Source organism: Microtus oregoni, unplaced genomic scaffold, assembly GCF_018167655.1.
Source record: "Microtus oregoni isolate MIOR12 unplaced genomic scaffold, Mior012 000001F_ref0000356, whole genome shotgun sequence".
NCBI classification, from domain to species: Eukaryota; Metazoa; Chordata; class Mammalia; order Rodentia; family Cricetidae; genus Microtus; species Microtus oregoni.
In genome coordinates, this window is record NW_024543060.1 from 648,727 (window position 1) to 672,216 (window position 23,490).

General features: G+C 38.7%; 1 long non-coding RNA gene across 1 annotated transcript; it reads right to left on the bottom strand.

Annotated features, from left to right (window-relative positions):
* Positions 1 to 1,372: 1,372 nt before the first annotated feature.
* On the bottom strand, positions 1,373 to 10,329 carry LOC121461262. The gene is made up of 5 exons (XR_005976172.1): positions 10,285 to 10,329; positions 5,959 to 6,020; positions 3,781 to 3,814; positions 1,980 to 2,037; positions 1,373 to 1,397 (listed from the first exon to the last, which is right to left on the bottom strand). It is a non-coding gene; the product is annotated as an uncharacterized LOC121461262 (long non-coding RNA).
* Positions 10,330 to 23,490: the final 13,161 nt, after the last annotated feature.

Consider the following 23,490-nt stretch of genomic DNA (forward strand, 5'->3'; position numbering starts at 1 on the left):
GTTAGCCATTTGTAATGTTAAGTAGGGTATACAAACAGAGCGAGCTCTTCTGTTTGCTTTATACCTTCTGAAGGGTTAAAACACAAAAGAAAATTGTCCATTTCCTTTACATTTTTCACTTTTCTCAAATACAGATTTTTGAAATATGACCTGATAATTCTCTGGATTTCCTCAGTGTCTGATGTTATGTCCCCCTTTTCATTTCTGATTTTGTTAATATGGATTTTGTCTCTCTTTCTTTTGATTAGTTTGAATAAGGGTTTGTCTATCTTGCTGATTTTCTCAAAAACCCATTTCTTTGTCCCAATGACTCTTTGTTTCATTTACTTTGTTTCTATTTTATTGATTTTAGTCCTCAAATTGATAATTTCCTGGTATCCACTCCTCCTGGGTGAGACTCCCTTTTTTGTTCTAGAGCTTTCAGGTGTGTTGTTAAGATGCTAGGGTGAGATTTCTCCAGGTTCTTTATGTAGGCACTTAGTGCTATGAATTTTCCTGTTAGTAATGCTTTCAAAGTATCCCAAAGATTTGGGTATGTCATGCATTCATTTTCATTAAATTCTAGGAAGGCTTCCTTTATTTTTCCTTGATCCAGGGGTAATTCTGTTGAGAATTGTTCAGTTTCCATGAATACGTAGAATTTTTGCAATTAGTCTTGTTGAATTCTAACTTTAACCCATAGGTGATCCAATAAGACACGGGGTTATTTCCACTTTTTTTAATCTGTTGAGATTTGCTTTGTGATCAAATATGAGGTTGATTATAGAAAAAAAAAAACCCTGCAGAAACAGCTGACCCAAGGTTGTGGGAGCTCACTGGCTCCTGACTGACAACTAGGGAACTGGCACAGGACCAAACTAGGCCCTCTGAATGTGGGTGACAGTCATATGGTTTGGTCAGTTTTGTTAGTCCACTGGCAGTGGGTCCAGTATTTATTTACCCCTAGTATGTGAACTGGCTTTTTGGAACCCATTCCCTATGGAGGGATACTCTACTCAGCCTAGATACAGGGAGGATAGCCTTAATCCTGCCTCAAGGAATATGACAGACTTTGTTGACTCCCCGTGGGAGACCTTATCCTCTATGAGGAATGAATGGGGAGTGGGGTAGTGTGGAGTGGGGTGGTGGGGTGTTGGGAGAGCAGGCAGAAGGGAGGGAGAGGGAATTGGGGTTGGTATGTAAAATAAAAAAGATTGTCTTAAAGAATAAAAAAAAGTAAAATAAATAAATAAAAACATGATACAAAGAATCAGAGTGTATATTATTGTCAAGTACAGAGCAAATATCCAGAAACCAAAGTATTACTATATGGTAATTGAATCTTCACATCTACAATTGCTGGCTAATTGGGGAAAAATACTTACTGTGCACCTGGAGGAAGAGTTGTCAATATCCTCCTAGTGGAATCAAATAGAAAACAGTCTGTAATCTCTTCATAATGAAAACTTGGTTGAACAGATTACAAATAGCTAAATTTCCAAAATTTCTTGCTAATATAAACACAGAAGAAAAGAGACAAACGGAGGAGATGCTTTTATCTGTGATCCTGAAATAGGACTATCCAAGGGAAGAGACAACCTACCTGCAATTATGCTGAGAGAAAAGGCACCTGGGTGATGCCTGGACCACTACAATAACCGGACCCTCTAAAATGTATTCAGATGTATCATCACAGTTGTTTTAAAAATCAGTCTAATGTGTATCTATTTCTGCAAACCATCCTTGATCAAGCACCAGGCATCTTCTAATATATGAGAACTGCACTCAATCTTCCACTCCCTGTGTTTCCAGTTCATTCTCCTATTGAGCCACCGCTATCTGCAAGGACTTACTGCTCACTGGAATTTATAGAAAGGATGGTTCACTGATACCAAACACTTTTCTCTGACCAAATTTCCATATAAAACTGTGATAGGTAGAGTACTGCTGCATTTTAACAAAATTCATAAGGAAACAAATTTCACAAAGGAGAATTTTACCTTAATAGCAGAGGTGGTGGCCGTGTCCTCTGTTGTAACATGAGGGTTTTCAGAGAGCCTTTAGAATAAAAGCATGCAGTGAGGGGTGAGTTTGGTCCTTAGAGCATCTCTCTTGAAAGATTTGTTATCTGTGCACTATATTTTTGCATTTATGTAATTCAACGTTGACCCAGGTTTTAAAAAGTTTTTACTTTGGCAGTTTCAACTTGTCTCAATCTATGTAACATTCAGTGAAGACTCACTCATAGTTCTATTTAAAAATGAAAATTTAAAAAGCCAGTGGTTTGGGAGATGGCTCAGTCAATAAGAATGTTTGCTGCCAACACAAATCAACCTGAGTTTGAATCTTCAGCATCCACATAAAAAACTGGGCATGGACACATGCACATGTACCCCAGTACTGTGGGTGGAACAGGCTACCATTTGGGCTTGTTGGCTGCCAGACCAGCTCCAGGGTCAGTCAGAGATCTTATGTCAAGTGGATAAGTTAGAGAATGATGCAAGACACCAATATCCTCCTCTTTCCCTCATGTCTGCACAAAAAAATATGCAAAGCATGCAACAGGCACAGACACATGCACACATGCAACACACACATGCAACACACACACACATCCAATCACATAAGAGGGGGAAATGGCGAGTTTTGCACACACTTGTTATGATGGTTGCAGTAACTGATGGTTTTGAGCACTTAATGCTCCTATTTCATTTGTTCCCCTAAACCTAATGTACCATGGCCTGTTTTTTGTAAAAAAAAAAAAAAATTAGGCATTTCATTTCATAGCACTCTCTTCAAAGAGTTGCTCTGGGAAAACATGAAATGGACTCTATGTCTAAGCATTAAGTTGCCATCAGTCTCAGAAGTCATCATATTTTGGTGCCTTGAAGATTTTATAGTGTGTCCACATGCATATGTTGAAACTCTTTATACTCAAGGGTATTTCTGAGTCATTTTATAGGACACTAGGGAGCAACACTGTCCCCTCAGCTTTGATTCATCGGATCTACAGCTAAAAGTTCCTAATTTCAGGGTTTCTGATTGACAAACTCTGGATCAAACACTTTCTTTTTGTAACTTCCACCTACCTAGGGATTCACCACCGAGGCGGAACTCATTAAGAGGGAAATAAACATGCTAAGCAGAAGCATGTCTATAAGGCCATTCTGAGGTGATTTTCTCACCAAAGTTTGGGAGAGTTTTGCCCACACTCTTCCCAGCAAACACCTTGTCCCAAACATACTAGTAAACAGGATTAACAGCCTGAAAACTAATATTTTTACATATATGTAACTGCATGTTATGTGCAGTGTATTTGTAAGTATGTATGATTTCAGATAAATACATGCCAATGTATAGGTGTGGTGATTGGAGTACAGACTTGGGTGTCGACCCTCACCCTCAGCCTTAGTTATATGGCTGAATCTCATTCATGAATGCAAGCCCCAGGCTAGCAATCCAGGCAAGACATCCAGAAAAATGTGAGAGTATGCTCTGTCTCCACCTGCAATCTCACCAAAGCTCACCAGGATTTTAGAAGCGCACAAGACCAACAGGCCTCATGTGGACCCTGGGCATCCATCTCCCATTCTCCCATATGCACAGCCAGCATTTTATCTGCTGAATCACCGCCACAGACAGGGAGTCCTAACATCATTGCACGCTGTATCTGAGGCATAATTCAGCTTTCATTAGCGAATAATCAAGAAGCTAAAATTGTCTTACACAGAGGAAAACTTGGTGCCAGCTTCTGAACTTTATATTCTCTACATACTGTATTTAAAATCCAGACATTCTTACCTGAGTGGGATTTGGTCTTGATTTCTTCCATTATCTACAGAGTAGAAAGCAAAATATGTTATAAGCAACTGTAGAAAAAAGAGCATTGAATGCCAAGGCCAATGCTTTGTTACTACATATACTTTGAATCTGTGTAGCCTTCAAGGTGAATACTGATTTATAGACAATAAAAACAAGGATAACTCTTAATTTACACTTCTTTGTATGTTTAAAATACAGAGACAATTTTATCAAAAGTCGATACTAATAATAAATTGGTATACAAAATACCTATGATCATGAGCATTATCAAACAGAGAAACTGACATCTTAACCAGAATCAATATCACAAGCTGAAGTGTTAATTGGTAGCACAGTGTTGCTGCTGCTGGATTTATCTCTGGACTAGTGGTGTTAGGAGAATTGCAAGTGAGCATACTCATCTTGCATGGAAGTGAAAAGAGCCTCTCTAAAGATTAAGTTGAACTTATTTCGTTGACGATGAAAATTCCAGACACAGGGAAGCTAAGTCTATGAGAACTGCTCTTTGCAGCATAGCAAAAGTTGAGAAACACAGGTAGACCAAGGGCAAAGAATTTCCAGATGCCAGGGTGGCAAAGCTACATACAGAGAGAGAGAGGGCATTGTGTGTACTCTCCTCAAGTGCTTCTGAGGAAGATGCAGAAGCCCCTCAATTCTAGCTTCTGGTCCCTTGCTAATGGGCAGTGCAAAGAACCTCAGCACTAGCTGCTATCACCTCCCATGGTAAGAGCTATGGGAAAGCCCCCTGCAGTAGTTATGACCCTGAACTGTATCTCCAGGGCAAGAAGCATGAAAGAGACATGGGGAAAAAGCAGCAATTCCATGGGAGTAGTACCTCACAGGAAACGTTTGTGTCCACACATACACAGCTTCAAGTGAGCAGCTTTCACTTCATGCGAACAGCCTGCCCTCTACAAAGGAATAAAGCAAATTTTTGCTTATTTCATTCACAGTATGGAAACTGCAGTATAACCTCCTTGACATTGCCTATGGCTGAGGCAAAGCATTTGTCCCACCAACAAATGGACTGCCAATGAGGCTTAGCATGTGGGAGACCTCCATCAACCATCGTCACCACAAAGGAAATTTAGTGTGGAAATAATGTAAAGGACAGTCACCCACATTACAATAATACTGACTCTTTTCAATAAAGTCTTTCAGACCCTCTACACTCCACATACTCCTATTCACTTGATGCTCTGCTCTCTATAGGCAAAGCAGGTGTGAAAGACACTGTGGTGACAGCGGAGAGCCCAAACTCTGCAGTGTTCCTTCCACTCTTAGAATCTTATCCAGACTCAGTGGACCAGTCAGTGCTGTCCCCTGCAGAATGATGCTCTTTTCTCAGCCTTCCTCCTACTGTGGCAAATTGTTCTGGAAATTATGTCTATCAGCATATAAACCAAGTATCACCATATCCTCCACTAATAAAACCAAAGGAGAAGGTGCTGGCGGTATAGCCATTAGGGCGAGCGCTAGTCTAGAATGCTTAGAATGGCAGTGTTTAATCCGCAGCACTGCCTACAGGACTCAAAGTCCATTTTTTAAAAAAGTTGATCAAGCCTATTATTTCGTATGCCAAGAAATAGTCAGATTAAATAGCAGATAATTAAAGATAAACATAAAACCATATGTGAATTTTCTAATATGTCTAAGTAGAGAAATTACAGAAAGGAACAAAACCCATAAAATGTAGTTAATTTAGTTCTCAAAATCCTTAATGAAAGTAATTGAATACTGTATTTCTGTTTTTTACATGATCACCTTTCATTGACACTAATATATATGTAGCAAAAATGTAATATATTTATTATAAAAATGAAAGAAAAATTCATTTTATAACAAGCAAAATTGCTGTCACATAACTCTAGAGGACACATACTGTGGACTAGTTAGAGGTCCTTATATTTATACAAAGATACTGTGTGCATCAGTGGCTATGTTAAATAAATAAACATGGTTCAGATAATATAGTTTGATACTAAAATTTCTCAGAAAATCATTTCTGAAATAATTTTGAATGTGAAGAACATTAGGAGGCAAATTTTAAAAAATGAAATTACGTTTATATCTTATTTACTTTGTTCCTTTTTTGAATGAATTAAGTTGCTATTGGAACTAGGTAAGTAGCAGCAAAGTATTCATGATTACTCTTACCTCCACTGATCTGAAGAGACTTCTTAAGTATTGGTTTCAGCTCTCCAGGTGGTCGTATGCCGCTGTTGCATATTTTAAAATGTAATATCTTAATATTCATACAAGAACATTTACCAAATGCTTTGATTATTTGATGTTTGATTTCCTAACATACATTAGAGATTTACAGTCAAGCATTAACTTGTCCTTCAATCAGTTGATTAGGTTTGGTGACACTTTTTTAAAACTTTTCCCATGTGAAAGAAAGGAAAGATTTAGTCTACAGAAATTAGTCCACCGAAAGCATAGACACACATGAGGGAGACAAAGAGAGAAAGACAGAAAGAGATAGAGAAAGAGAGACAGAGAGAGAGAGAGAGAACACCAAAGACAGTAGTTTCTTTCCAGCACATTTTTTAAAATTGTAGTAACTGATGGTCACTCTTGTGCTCAATGTAATTAGTACCCCGATTCCATTTGTCATGTCATCATCTGCTCCTAGAGCATCACAGAATCCCTCTCTCTCAGGTTACTTTGTGAGCTCTCAATGCTTGTGATGCTATCTCTCACAAGGTTTGTTTGTGGACCATAGAATAGATTCCTGCTTCTGCTAGCACTCTGACAAGATACCATGGCCTAGGCTATGCTCAAGCTGCCCCTTAGTAGTCCATTCATGAGTGAATCTTGAAACCACAATTGGCCTGTTTCTATGCCAAATGAGCATTGTTATTAACTTAATGAGATAAAAATATGAACAAACAACAATAAAACTCAGTGGATAATTTCAGGTTATTAGCTTGAGACAGTTTAGAATTCCTAGTAGAATAGAACATGATTTTTACAAGGTGTGTCTTTGAACAGTTGTAGCTACTGTAATTTATGAATCTGCACTTTGGACCTTTTAACTTGGAGTAATTTATTAATAAATAATTAGTAATAAGCAATTTACTAATGTGTGTCAAATGCTTTATGATACATGTTCCCACAAATGATAACACAATTGTCCTCTATTATGGAAGTAATCAATTAAGATGAGCACAGAACTAGCTTGACATACCACCTTTAATTTTCTGCCAAATCAGTGTCTGAGATAGCAGATCACTGACAGAAGGGGCCTTTTACTCTATGTTCATGTCCTACTGATGGGGAAGACAAAGCCCCTTTTATAGACACATAAAGAGTAAACATGCCACAGTTTGGCTCTCTACATCCAGATAATCTACTGAGATCCAGAGACTTCATTACTGTAGAAAACAGCTCAAAGGAATGGAAAAGTGATGGATGGAGCACTGTGGTAGGAGGAAGGCATGGGATCTTCCACCATCTATAAAAGGGTCCTACACAGAACAAAAGGGCCTCTGCATGTGGAGATGGTGTCAAAGGAAGAAAGTAATTTGTTGGCTTCTTGTAACACTGTGTGATAATGCAGAATGATCCCAAATCCTGTCAGCTCTCAGAATGACAAATGCGATGAAGATCTAGTTCACTAGCTGATTTCAGAAAAAATTTGAAAAGGCACTAAGTGTCAGATGGACATAGAGAGTGTGGTTATCATCAGTGGGCTCATTTTCCAAAACGCAGAATTGGTACTTGGGACATGATGGTTGCGTATACAACTCATGTCCACGATCTAAAAACAACAATATTTCTTGCTAAAATACATTGATAATACTATGGGGATTGTAAGACAAAGCAAAAATTGAGTGTATAAATCAGTATCTATCTGAGAATACAATCAATAATTGGCTTGTTATCTTGGAATTTCCTTAGTATTATTGTATTCTTAGACCTTACCTGCAAAAAGGCTTCTTATTGGTATTGTAATGTACTTCTAAAAAAATCAAAATGAATTTGTTACAATGCTAGAGAAATATAACATATAAAATGATTAGATACATAGTATCCATTTTTGAGACTAATCTAGACTATTCTAAATACTCTTTTTTAGGAAATTTGTTCATGTAGAATTAATCCATTTTGTTTATTTCAAATCAAACAAGACTTAAACTTATCAAGCACAATACCTAAAAATAAACAATCACCCTGTGATTCCCAAGACAGCCAGAACTACATAACAATAAAACTGTGTCTCACAAACAAAACAACAGATTCAAAATGGAAAACAAGATCCATGGGCCTATACATATTTTTGTTCTTCAAGGAAACAAAGAACCTTGTTGAGCCTTTTAGTTAAAATTGTTCATTTTATCAGGCAAATTCCTACCACTGGGACTATATGTATTGTTTCTGTCTTTTGTATCAGGATGAAACCTGGCAGAAAGAAAGAGAAGAGGGACAGAGACCTTTACATAACAGCTCAAGGGAGGGCAGGCATCAAGCTTCCTCTCCTCATCCCTTTTGGGGAAGGAATATCCTTAGTTCCATCTGTGTTCCCAGACTTATATGCAGCTTAAAGGATGCTCATGATAGCAGGCATCATCTCCCCTGAAATGAATTACTGGAAAGATCTCTCCCTTGGGAGTAATAACCCCAAGCTCGACCTCAAGTGCAAGAGCATCAGAGAAGAAGCTGTGAGACTGGAGCAGCAAATTCCATGGGCTTCCTTCTGATATAGGATCATTGTACAAGTTCACATATGTAAACAATAAACTCACTCAGTCCTTCACTGTTCACTTGCAGTTTGCTTTTAGAAATGAAACATTGGAGGCTGGTAGTGGTGGCTCACACCTTTAATCCCAGTGCTTGGAAACAGAGGCAGGAGGCTCTATTGGAGTTCAAGACAAGCTTGTGTAGAGAATACATTAAAGGGAAGGCTCCAAATATACATACAGAAAAACCCTGTCTCAAAAAAACCCCTAAAATAATCATAAACAAACCAAAAAAGAAATGAAATCATTCATTTTTGTCTTGTTTAAAGTCAAGGAAACTTAGTGTGCCTTTTCAGCATTCCCCCATGTCTCAGGACAGCCATTTCAGCCACCAACTAGTGGACTGGGATTGCGGCTCAGTAGGAAAGCCTATGCTTATTATGCAGGAGGCCTCAGTCAGTTCTCACCACCACAGATGCCATGAACAGCAAACTTCATAATACAGTGACACAAAGCTGTCTCCATCACAATAATATTGACTCTCTTCATCTTACCTCTTGAGAGAAGAGGGTTTTGCATTCTCTACTTAGTGTGGTTGTCACTGACAGACACTGTGATGAAAGCTGATGAAAGTAAATACTACGTGGTGCTCCTGCCACTGCCACAAAGTCTCTCCAGACTCAACGGAGAAGCAGATAATTATTTGAAATACAGAATGATGTCATTTTCTTCACTTTGCTTTTTGTTTCAATTTTTTTAAGATTTATTATAGCTACAGTGTTTTGTCTGCATATATTCCTGCAGGCCAGAAGAGGGCACCAGATCTCATTACAGATGATTGTGAGCCACCATGTGGTTGCTGGGAATTGAACTCAGGACCTCTGGAAGAGCTGCCAGTGCTCTTCACCTCTGAGCCATCTCTCCAGCTCCTTGTTTCAGTTTTTATTCTTGAATCATGCTTTGCAGTATGGAAATGATATACACCCTTACCATGTTCTTTTTAACAAAAACAGAAGGCAGAGATAATGGGTAGGGTGCTTGCCTACAATGCTCCCAAAGCCTTATGTTCAACCTCTAGCACTTCAGAGAAAAGAAAGAAACAAACAAAGAAAGAAAGAAAGAAAGAAAGAAAGGAGGGAGGGAGGGAGGGAGGGAGGGACTGATTTAGGGATGGGTGGAAGGAACGAGGGGAGGCAGGGACCAAGAAAAAGGAAGAAGAAAAAGAAAGAAAAGGTAAACATATAAGGATTGTTAAGTCTTCCTAAAATCAATGCATTCACTGTAAAAGAAACACTTCCACCCTAAAGTAGGAGATTTCTAAAGAAAACAATTATACAGTATGCCAAAACTTTCCAAACTGAGAACTTTCACAGACATTTAAGAACTCAGATGATTTAATAACATCATAAGGTAGGAAATTAGTTAATGAAAATAATTGATTAAGGTTTTTTGTGACTTAATTTTATTTTAGTGGCAGTGAGATGTGTTAGCGATATGCAGTGCAAAATACAAGGCATTTGTCATAAACTCAAGGAGAATCTGTATTTCTGACAATCCTATTTGCTGCAATGTGACTATGGAAGACATGTGCTGTGTAAAGATGTTTTCTCATTTATTCAAAAGCTGTACAGATATCAGCATTAAAGTGAAATAAGCAATGTTTTGACAAAAATACTTCACACTTGAAAGTGCTTGATTTATACTTGTTTTCCTTAACTCCTTTTTGGGGTCTAAAAATCTTTACTCTTCCTTATTCCTTCTTCTTCGGGGAAGGTAGGACAGATGGAGTAATTCTTACCTTTGTTGAAGGTGACACACTTTTTCTTTCTCTGCTCTGGCTCTCTTGTCATTGTTCCTTCACTGTGACATATGTTGAAAGTGATCATCATTTAATTATCCATATAAAAACACTTAGCATGTTTATAAATTCTTTATTTTTGAGTCCCTAATACATCTTATATTACATATTACATAAATTCTTTATTTTTGAGTCCCTCATACATCTTACGTTACATATTTACAAAAACATTTTTTGAAACAGGATCTCATTATGTATTCCAGCTAACTTTTAATACACTATATGTTTCGTGTTTGTCTTGAAATCAAAGAGATCTATGCCTCCTGCCTCCCACATTCTGGGATTAAAGGCATGGGCAAAGAGGCCGAGCCAAATAATTCTGAATTCATTCTTCAACAGTTGGTGATGATTAATGACTGCTCTCCTTTCCACCTTTCCTCATGGAGAATAACAGAAAATTTAGCTCTTGATTAAAACAACACACACACACACACACACACACACACACACACACACACACACTCAGGCACACACATCCAAGCTCACAAGACAGGGGAATGGCGGTTTTTCCACACACTTTGTTCTGATGGTTGCAGTAACTGACTGTTTTATGCTCTAAGTACGTAATGCTCCTATTTCATTTCTCCCCCTAAACCTACAGCACCTTGTCCTGTTTTCTGTCAAGAAACTTTTTAGGCATTACATTTAGTCACTCACTCTCTCCCAAGAAATTGCTTCGGGAGCAACATCTTGATCTAAACATCAAACATCGAAAAATCTAAACATCTAAACCTCAAGCTGCCAACAATATCAGAATTCACCATATTTTGGTGATTTGAAGCTGCTTTATTGGTAGTCTGTGCGCAAGTACATGATGAAATTCTTTTTTTTTGTTTTGTTTTGTTTTTTGAGACAGAGTTTCTCTGTAGTTTTGAAGCCTGTCCTGGAACTGGTTCTTGTAAACCAGGCTTGCCTTGAACTCACAGATCCGCCTGCCTCTGTTTTTCTGAGTGCTAGGATTAAAAGCATGCACCAAAACCACCTTGATCTATGAGGATCCTCTTTATACACAATGGCCAGTACTTCCTGCACAAGTCTTGAGTATTTACAGGGCACTGCAGAGCAATACAGTACCCTCAGCTCTACTCCATCCGAACTACAGCTAAGAGCTCCAAATTTCAGGGCTTCTGGTTGGTAAGCTCTGGACTAACCAGTTTGTTTTTCTGACTTCACCTACCTTGTGAATCACCACAGTTGGGTAACTCATTAAGGAAGCTATTAACCTGCTGGACAGAAGCATGTCTATAAGGCCATTCTGAGGTAATCTTTAGCAAAGCCTTGGAGAGTTTTGAACCTTGCCATATTATTCACACTCTTCCCACAGACAACTCAAACAAACAAATTAGTGAAAAAGATTAATGACTTGAAAATTGATCCTTTTACATATATGTGCAAAATATGTTATATGCTGTGTATTTCTATGTATGTGTGATTTAAGATAAATACATGCCAGTGTGTAGGTGTGGTGATTGGAATATAGACTTGGGAGTTGACCCTAACCTTAAGCATTAGTTTACTAGCTGGATCTCTCACTCATGAATGCAAACCTCAGGCAAGCAATCCAGAAAATGTCAGGAGATGCTCTCTGTCCACGTGCAATCTCATCATAACCTCACCAGAATTTTAGAAGCACACAAGACCAACAGGCCTCATATAGACCCTGGGAATCCGTCTCCCATTTTCCCATATACACAGCCAGCACTTTACCCACTGAATCACCTCCACAGACAGGGAGTCCTAATAGCATTTCATGCTGTATCAGAGGAATAATCAGTTATTTAAAACTATATGCTTCTCCATAGATAAATATTCAGCTTTGATTAGCATATAATCAAGAAGCTGAAACTGCCTTACACAGAGAAAAACATGGTGGCAGCTTCTAAACTTTATATTCGCTACATGCTCAGTGTATTTTAAAATCCAGACATTCTTACCTGAGTGAGACCTCATCTTTTAGTCTTCGACTACCTATAAAGTAGAAAACCAAAATATGTTATAATCAATTGTAAAATATAAGAGCATTAAATGCCAAGGCCAATATTTTTTTTACTACATATACTTTGTCCCCAAATGAGTTTAAAATTTAAAGCGAATATTGATTTATAGAAAACAAATATAGATAACTCTTAATTGAGACTTCTTTGTATGTTTCAAATAGAGACAAACTTATCAAAAGTTACTACTTATAATAAATTGGTGTACAAAACACCTATGATCTTGAGCACTATAAGACATCTTAGCCAGAATCAATATCACAAGCTGAAGTGTTAAAGCAGTAGCACAGTGTTGCTGCTGTTGCTTTGTCTCTGGACTAGTGGTGGTAGGAGAATTGTAAGTGAGTATACTCATCTTGTATGGAAGTGAAAAGAGTTTCTCTAAGGTTTGAGTTGACCTTATTCCATTGAAGATGAAAATTCCAGACACAAGGAAGCTAAGTCTATGGTGACTGCCCTTTGCAGCATAGCAAAATTAAAACAAAACAAAACCACAAGCAGACGAAGGACAATGGCCCCTGCAAAGAATTTCAAACTGATAGGTTGGCAAAGCTCCAGAGAGGGGTCAAGGTGTGTACTCTCCTTAAGTGCTTCTGAGGAAGCTGCAGAAGCTCCTCAGTTCTAGCTTCTGGTCCTTCACTAATGGGCAGTGCAAAGAAGTTCAGCATTAGTAGCTATCACCTCCCATGGTAAGAGCTATTGCAAAGCCCCCTGCAGTAGTTATGCACCCTGAACTGTATCTCTAGGGCGAGAAGCATGGAAAAACATGGGGACCAAGCAGCAATTCCATGGTAGTAGTACCTTACAGGAAACATCAGAGTTCCCACAGACAATGTATCAAGCTCCACTGCATGCTAAAAGCCCGCCCTCTGAAAAGGAATAAAGCAAATTCTTGTTTATTTTATTCACAGTATATAAACTGTAATATAACTTCCTTGGCATTGCCTATGGCTGAAGCAGAGTGTTGGCCCCACCAACAAATGGCCTGCCAATGAGGCTTAGCATGTGGGAGACCTCCATCAACCCTCTTTACCACAATGAAAATCCAAGGTGGTGCCTGTTCACCTGCAAGCTCTGTGGAACCCTAAAACACAGTTTGTTCCAACACTGACGGGCCCCAAGAGCCTGCGAGCTCCGTGGAATTCTGAAACATAGCTTGCTCCAATACTGAAGAGACCTACGAGACAGCCACAGCAAAAATTGGACCAAGATGCCAAGACACTGCTGGCCTCATTTGAAGGAAGAGATGGTAGGTGCCTATGCAAAAATTCCTCCAATATCCTAAAACACAGCATGGTAACACGAGAATCCAGTAGACACACAAAAGGAAGACTTGACCATTCTAACCCAGAAGTAGAAGAAAACGACTTTGAACATAACTTTATGAAAATGATGAATACCTTTAAAGAGGAAGTGAAAAACTCCCTTAAAGAAATTGAAGAGAAGATAAACAAAGTTGGAAGAAATGAATAAATCCCTCAAAGACACCCAAAAATACCCATGATAAAACAATCAAAGAAGTGAAAGAAACAGTTGAAGACTTGAAGACTGAAATACATGTAATAAAGAAAATACAAACCAAGGGAATTGTGGACATGGAAAATCTGGGTAAATGAACAGGAGCTACAGAGACAAGTATAACCAAGGGAATATAAGAGATAGAAGAAAGAATCTCAGGTGCTGAACATACTATAAAGAAAATACTCATTGGTCAAAAAATATTAAATCCAACAAATTCTTAACACAAAACATTCAGGAAATCTGAGCTACCATGAAAAGGCCAACACTAAGAATAATAGGAGTAGAAGAATAAGAACTCCAGCTCAAAGGCACAAAAAACATATTCAGCAGAATTATAGAAGAAAACTTTCCCAACCTAAAGAAGGATATCCCTATGAAGACACAAGAAGCTTACAGAACACCAAATAGACTGGATCAAAAGAATAGCATCCCCTAGCCATATAATAATCAAAACAAAGAACATACAGAATAATGAAAGAATATTAAAAGGTGCAAAGGAAAATGGTCAAGTAATATATAAGGCAAACCTATCAGAATAATGCCTGACTTCTCAATGGAAACCATGAAAGCCAGAAGGTCCTGGATAGATGTGTTGCAGACACTAAGAGACTATGGATACAAGCCCAGGCTACTATACTCAGCAAAGCTTTCACTCACCATCTATGGATAAAGCAAGATACTCCATGACAAAAGCAGATTTAAACAGTACATATCCAAAAACTCAGCCTTACAGAAAGTACTAGTAGGAAAACTTCCACCCAAGGAAGCTAACTACACCCACAACACCACAGAAATCTTACTAAAAGAATGTTTCTTAGTAAAAGAAACATTACTGAAACTTAAATCATACATCAAACCACACATACTAATAGTAGGAGATTTCTTTTTTTTTTTTTTTTTTTTTCGAGACAGGGTTTCTCTGTGGCTTTGGAGCCTGTCCTGGAACTAGCTCTGTAAACCAGGCTGGCCTCGATCTCAGAGAGATCCGCATGCCTTTGCCTCCCGAGTGCTGGGATTAAAGGCGTGCGCCACCATCGCCCAGAGATTTCAACACTCCTCTCTATCCAATGGACAGTTCAACCAGACAGAAACTTAAGAGAGAAATAAGAGAACTAACAGATGTAAAGAATCACATGGACTTAACTGATTATCTATAGAACACTCCACCCCCCACCCAAAAAAAAAGAACTCACTCAGAAGGAGTAGAAGACAGGAAATAATCAAACAGAGGGCTGAAATCAACAAAATAGAAACACAGAAAACAATACAAAGAATCAATGACATAAAGAGCTGGTTCTTTGAAAAAAAATCAACAAGATTGACTAACTGTTATCCAAACTAATCAAAAGATGGAGAGAGATCATTCAAATTAACAAAATCAGAAATGAAAAGAAGGACATAACAACAGACATTGAGGAAATTCAGAAAATCATTAGGTCATTCTACAAAACCTGTACTACATAATATTGGAAAATGTAAAAGAAATGAACAATTTTTTAGATAGATACCATATACTCAATGCATCAATCAGTGCTGTCGACTGTAGAATGATGCACTTTCTCAGCCTTCCTCCTATTGTGGCAAATTGCTCTGGAAATTATGTCTATCATCATATAAACCAAGTATCATCATATCTTAAACTAACTAATAAAACCAAAGGAAAAAGGTGCTGGCAATATAGTCAATAGGGCGTGCGCTACCGGAGAATGTTTATAAGAGCAGTGTTCAATCCCCCGAACTGCCTACAGGACTCAAAGTCCATTTATTTCTTTAAATTTTGGGCAAGTCTATTATTTCTTAGGTCAAGATTTTTGTCAAGATATATTCAGATTAAATAACAGATAATTAAAGATAAACATAATACCATATGTGAATTGTCTAATATGTCTAAATTGAGAAATTATAGAAGGAACAAAACCCAGAAAAACTTATTAGCATTTAGTTCTCAAAAAACTTAAAATAATTGAATGCTTTATTTTTGGTTTTTTAATATGGTCATCTTATTGACATTGATGTATATAATAATATGTAGCATAAACACAATGTGGTTTTAATAAAAAATCCATTTATAACAAGCCAACTTGTGGTTACATGACCATAGAGGACACATACTGTGGAATAGTTAGAGATCTTTTTATTTATACAAAGATACCGTGTACATCAGAGACTCACATTAAATAAACAAACATGTTTCAGATGATAAAGTTTGAGACTGACAATTTCTCAGAAACTACTTAAATAATTCTGAATGCAAACCCATTTGAAGGCAGATCAAAAGAAGATGGAATTACATTTCTATATTATTTCCTCTGTTCATATTTTGAAAAAACCAAGCTGTTTTTGAAATTAGGGAGTTGGTAGTCAAGTATTCACCATTACTCTTACCTCTCTTAATCAGGAAAGACTTCTTCAATAGGGATTTTAGCTGTCTTGCTGGTCTTACTGCACTGTGGCATATTTTAAAAAGTAATATTTTAATATTCATATAAAAACATTTACCAAATGTTTTCCTAAAATACATTAGAGATTTACCATTAGCCATTAAATTGTCCTTCAATCAGTTGATTAGGTTTGGTGACAATTTCCTTAACACTTTTTCTCATGTGAAAAAAGAATTTAGTCCACTAAAAACATAGAAAGACACACACACACACACACACACACACACACACACACACACACGAAGAAAGACACTAGTTTCTCCACAGAACTTTTTTAATGCTGTAGTAACTGATGGTCACTCTTGTGCTCAATGTAATTAGTACCCCGATTCCACTTGTCATGTTATCATCTGCTCCTAGAGCATCACAGAACCCCTCTCTCTCAGGTTACTTCGTGGGCTCTCAATGCTTGTGATGCTATCTCTCACAAGGTTTGTTTGTGGACCATAGAATAGATTCCTGCTTCTGCTAGCACTCTGACAAGATACCATGGCCTAGGATATGCTCAGGCTGTCCCTTAGTAGTCCATTCATGAGTGGACTTGAAACTACAATCGGCCTGTTTCTATGCCAAATGAGCATTGCTATTCACTTAACGAGATAAAAATATGAACAAACAACAATATAACTCAGTGGATAATTTCAGCTTGAGACAGTTTAGAACTCTTAGTAGAAGAGAACATGGTTTTTACAAGGTGTGTCTTTGAACAGTTGTAGCTACTGTAATTTATGAATCTGCACTTTGGACCTTTTAACTTGGAGTAATTTATTAATAAATAATTAGTAATAAGCAATTTACAAATGTGTATCGAATGCTTTATGATACATGTTCCCACAAATGATAACACAATTGTCCTCTATTATGGAAGTAATCAATTAAGATGAGCACAGAACTAGCTTGACATACCACCTTTAATTTTCTGCCAAATCAGTGTCTGAGATAGCAGATCACTGACAGAAGGGGCCTTTTACTCTATGTTCATGTCCTACTGATGGGGAAGACAAAGCCCCTTTTATAGACACATAAAGAGTAAACATGCCACAGTTGGGCTCTCTACATCCAGATAATCTACTGAGATCCAGAGACTTCATTACTGTAGAAAACAGCTCAAAGGAATGGAAAAGTGATGGATGGAGCACTGTGGTAGGAGGAAGGCATGGGATCTTCCACCATCTATAAAAGGGTCCTACACAGAACAAAAGGGCCTCTGCATGTGGAGATGGTGTCAAAGGAAGAAAGTAATTTGTTGGCTTCTTGTAACACTGTGTGATAATGCAGAATGATCCCAAATCCTGTCAGCTCTCAGAATGACAAATGCGATGAAGATCTAGTTCACTAGCTGATTTCAGAAAAAATTTGAAAAGGCACTAAGTGTCAGATGGACATAGTGAGTGTGGTTATCATCAGTAGGCTCATTTTCCAAAATGCAGAATTGGTACTTGGGACATTGATGGAGGAAGGTCATTGGTCATTAGCTAATAAAGAACTGCCTTGGCCCATTTTATTGGTTAGAGGATAGGTGGGAGGAGTAAACAGAACAGAACGCTGGGAGGAAGAGGAAGTGAGGTCAGACTCGACAGCTCTGCTCTGGAGCAGACGCCTGAGAGAGACGCCATGCCCTGCTCCCAGGATGAAGCTCCGACCCAGGATGGACATAGGCTAGAATCTTCCCGGTAAGCGCACCTTGGGGTGCTACACACAGATGATTAGAAATGGGCTAAATTAATATATGAGGATTAGCCTAGAAGAGAATGGGCCAAGCAGTGTTTAAATGAATACAGTTTGTGTTGTTATTTCAGAGCATAAGCTAGCTGGGCAGGCGGCCGGGGTGCTGGGAACGCAGCCCCGCCGCCCCAATTACTACAAATGGCACCCCAGGTGATGGACTAAACCCACTTAAAAAACCTGAGAAGTCTTAAAAATAAGGGAGAGAGAGTTTATCACAGATTTTTGCTGTTGGTGGCGTGCTGTAGAGAGATTTCCTGATTCGGCAACAGTAGCAGAAAAAACGCTGTGTCCTTTTAAAGCGCGACTTCCTGGGGCTGTGCCGCCATTGCGATCTCTGTCTGGCTCCTGCGGGAGACAGAGCTTTTGAATAGAGCATTTGGAGTAAAGTGCTACGATTTGTTTGATGGCAACTAGACTCGCAGTGTTCTCGGGTCTGCTCTGCTTGTTAGAGGCAAGCATGCGCTTTCATCTAAGAGAGGCTTCCTGACTCAGCTTTAGCTGCAAAGCCTGTAGCTCATTAAGAGGTCCTGCCATGAAACACTTAAACGGTGTTGACTAAAAGCTGAACGCATGCTTTTCGGTTTTCAGCCGTAGCAGGAAAAAAGCTGCGCCGTTTAAAAATGCCGGCTTTCTGGGCCATCCTGCCAGGGCAAACTCTGACTGTTTGAGGCAGGAGGGCCAGCTACCGAGAGAGGACTTGAGTGTTGTCTGTTGTAGCTCACTTGCTGGCAGGGACCTTGAAATGCCATACAGTTGTTGCAGTAAACATAGCTACAGCCTGTATATCCGCCATGAGGCTGGAAAGCTAAGAAATGGACTGGATCTAGCTGGCAAAGCCACGCCTTTAGTCCTACTGAGATTGCTTGGTAAATTAAAGACTCATGTGGTCAGAAAAAGAGAGATATACAGTAAAGAGAGATTCAAAGACAAAGAAAATTTTTAAATGGTTTACAGTGTGTTAAAAATATATGCAGACTAAAAGTTGAAGTTCTTAAAGTAAAAAACATAAAAAAAGGAAGAGAGTTGTTGTGTGTGGTAGCACACGCCTTTAATCCCAGTGCCTAGAAGGCAGAGACAAACAGATCTCTGTGAGTTCAAGGTGTAGTAGTGTACACCTTTAATCCCGAATGCCTGGGAGGCAGAGACAGGCAGATCTCTGAGAGTTCAAAGACAGCCTGGTCTACAGAGTTACTTCAGGTCAAAGATACAGAGAACCTATCTCAAAAAGCAAAAAGTTAAAAGTAAAAATAAACAAAATAGAGGTTAAAATAAAACGAACAAAGATGGAAAATACACAGAGAATCTTGATATTGTATGCTATTATGCTCTCTTTGAATTGTTTGAATCCTGAGGAAGGAGCAAGAGCTGCTAAAAGATATTTATTTATAAATGCTGCTGAACTAATCCAACATAGATATTTTGAATTTGGATCTAAGGATATGATACTTTGGAAAGGAGTTTCTTATTTTGTTTTCACAGAGGATGAGACGCTGTTCATTTCTTCTATTCCGATTTGGTATGATGGACCACGTCCTCCTGAATGGTTCCTGTGCACACCTTCAAAAAATTGCTTCGCTCAACTGCTAACTGAGATGAAACTAGCACACAGGTTATACCATGAAAGACCTAATTAACAATGCCCCCATTCAGCAGGAAGCAGTTTGGAGAGAAAAAACTGTGCCCATGTTCCCAAATATGGTTTATAAACGTCCTTTTACATTTAAAGGGGGATATGATATAGATATGAATAATTTGCATTAGTATAGATTTTGCTTTATTGATAGAGATTTAAGGTCAATTTTGTTATATCTATAAGTGTTTCTGATTTTGATTAAGGTATTGTGATTTTGTAGTTCATTTAAATATGTACTGAATAATTAAGAAATATAGGTTGTTAATGGATAATCATTGATATTAGTAAAGCTTGTAGTCATGTTAGTTAGATTTTCTAGATATATAGAGATATATTTTAGATAGACATTCTTCATGTCTTTCAAAGATTATAGAATAGGACATTTAATGTTTTAATAACTGAGGACTTTTCATGACAATGAGACACTCTGCTCCTGGCAGCACCAATCTACTTCAAGAGGAAGATGGGCATCAAAGAGGCACCTTATGGAGTTTGATAGCCATTTGGGCAAGAAACTGCTCTTGCCTGGACTATTGTATAAACTGGACACAGAGAACCCGCAGAGAGAGGACTACTGAACTTGCCTAAGGTGAGATGATCTTTCGGGTTTCCTGATTCATGAAAGAGTCTGCGAGACATTCTGCAGGACACAACAGATAGTGACTGAACTGACTTTGAATTTTCCTGCTTTATGGAAATGTCTGCTGGATACCATGGGCCTGAAGGCTGAAGATGGATGCCCCAACGGTACAGAGGAACTTTGGGTGACTGTCCAGGCAGCAAGATGTCTCTGTCATTTCTAGAGTTTTAAAAGTTGCTTTTTTCTTGTTTGCTTATATAGTATTGTATCTTTCTGGAGTCTTTGATGGAGTTAAGAATAGTTAGTTATAGTTTTCCTTAGTTATGATAAAGATTATTGTAACTTTTACTTGATAACTGTTTTGTTATATGTAATTTTGCTATGTTAAAGTTAAAGCCTTTTTTTTTTTGTTTAAACCGAAAAAGGGGAAATGATGGAGGAAGGTCATTGGTCATTAGCTAATAAAGGAACTGCCTTGGCTCATTTTATTGGTTAGAGGATAGGTGGGAGGAGTAAACAGAACAGAACGCTGGGAGGAAGAGGAAGTGAGGTCAGACTCGACAGCTCTGCTCTGGAGCAGATGCCTGAGAGAGACGCCATGCCCTGCTCCCGGGATGAAGCTCCGACCCAGGATGGACATAGGCTAGAATCTTCCCGGTAAGCGCACCTTAGGGTGCCACACACAGATGATTAGAAATGGACTAAATTAATATATGAGAATTAGCCTAGAAGAGAATGGGCCAAGCAGTGTTTAAAAAAATACAGTGTCCTTGTAATTATTTCGGGTAAAGCTAGCCGAGCAGGCAGACGGGGTGCCGGGGAGGCAGCCCCGCCGCGCCCCCTATTACTACAGGACATGATGGTTGAGTATACAACTCATGTCCACGATCTAAAAACAATAAATTTTCAGTCTAAAAATACATTGGAAAAACTGTGGGGTTGTAAGACAACACAAAAATTGAGTGTATAAATCAGTATCTATCTGAGAATACAACCAATAATTAGCTTGTTATCTTTGAATTTCCTTAGTCTTTATATATTGTTAGACCTTACCTGCAAGAAGGCTTTATGTCAGTGCTGAAATTTTCTTCTAAAAAAATCAAAATTAATTCATTACAATGCTAGAGAAATATAACACATAAAATTATTAGACAAATAGTATAATTTTTTGAGATTAATCTAGATTATTCTAGAGTAAATACTCCTTTGTAAGAAATTTCCTCATGGGGAATTCATTCATTTTCTTAATATTTCAAATAAAAGAAGACTTAAATTTAACAAGCATAATACCTAAAGTTAAACACCCACCCATAAACAATTGAGATGATCCTAAATGATCTCTCTCAGACAGATGGAGAGTAGCATCCTTACCAGTATAAGCATCAATTGACTGTGTCACAAAATAGCTTCTGTGGTTCTTGTTTGACTTTGGGATAATGACACTTGAGAAAAATTCTAGAGTCTGGATGGTGGCACACAACTTTAATCCCAGCACATGGGTGGCAAAGGCAGGTGGATCCCTGTGATTCCCAAGACAGCCAGAACTACCTAACAATGAGATGGTGTCTCACAAACAAAACAACAGATTCAAAATGGAAAAAAAAATCCATGATCCTATACACATTTTTGTTCTTCAGGGAAACTAAGACTCTTGTTCAGCTTTTTAGTTAAAATTGTTCATTTTATGGTACAAACTGCTACCACTGGGACTACATGTATGGCTTTTGTCTTTTGTATCAGGGTATAACCTAACAGAAAGAAAGAGAAGAGGGGCAAAAACTTTTACCTAACAGCTCAAGGGAGTGCAACAGGATTCCTCTCCTCATCCCTGTTGAGGGAAGAAGTTCCTTAGTTTTATCTGTGTTCCCAGCCTTATATGCAGCTTAAAGGATGCTCATGAAAGCAGGTATCATCTCCCCTGAAAAGAATTATTGGAAATATCCCTCCCTTGGTAGTAATGACCCCGAGCTCTACCTCAGGTGAGAGAGCAGCAGAGAAGAAGCTGTGAGACTGGAGCAGCAAATTCCATGGGCTTCCTTCTGACATAGGATCATTGTACATGCTTACATATGTAAACAATAAACTCACTGAATCCTTCCCTAGACACTTGCAGCTTGCTTTTAGAAATAAACATTTGAGTTGGGCAGTGATGGTACACTCCTTTAATCCCAGCACTTGGTACCAGAGACATGCAGATCTCTGTAATTTCAAGCTTAGCCTTGTCTACAGAATGAATTTCAGGTTAGGCTCAAAGTCAACACACAGGAAAACCCTGTCTCACAAAACCAAAATAAACATAAGAAAACAAAAATGAAATGAAACTTTGATTTATTTTTTTGTCTTGATTAAAGTCAGAGAAACTTAATGTGCTTTCATAGCATTCCTCATGACTCAGGAAGGTCATTTGAACCACCAACTAGTGGACTGGGATTGCGGCTCAGTAGGAAAGCCTATGCTTATTATGCAGGAGGCCTCAGTCAGTTCTCACCACCATAAAAGCCATGAACAGTAAACTTCATAATACAGTGACACAAAGCTGTCTCCATCACAATAATATTGACTCTCTTCATCTTACCTCTTGAGAGAAGAGGGTTTTGTTTTTTTTAACCTTTTTTTTATTGCGAAAAGGAGAAAAAAAAACAAGTTTCCTCCTCCTCCTAGCCTCCCATTTCTCTCCCCATCCTCCCACCCTTCTCCCCCTCATCCCACCCTTCTCCCCCTCCCCCCACTCCTCTCCAACTCCCTCTCCAGTCCAAAGAGCAGTCAGGGTTCCCTGCCCTGTGGTAAGTCCTAGGTCCTCCCCCTCCGTCCATTTCTAGGAAGGTGAACATCCAAACTGGCTAGGCTCCCACAAAGCCAGCACATTGCGTAGGATCAAAACCCCGTGCCATTGTCCTTGGCTTCTCATCAGCCCTCATTGTTCGCCATGCTCAGAGAGTCCAGTTTTATCCCATGCTTTTTCAGTCACAGTCCAGCTGGCCTTGGTGAGCTCCCAATAGATCAGCTCCACTGTCTCAGTGGGTGGGTGCACCCCTCGTGGTCCCAACTTCTTTGCTCATTTTCTCCCTCCTTCTGCTCCTCATTGGGACCTTGGGAGCTCAGTCCAGTGCTCCAGTGTGGGTCTCTGTCTCTGTCTCCATCCATCACCAGATGAAGGGAGAAGAGGGTTTTGGATTCACTACCTAGTGTGGTTGTCACTGACAACTGAGGTATAAAAGACACTGTGATGTCAGTTACTGAAAGTAAATA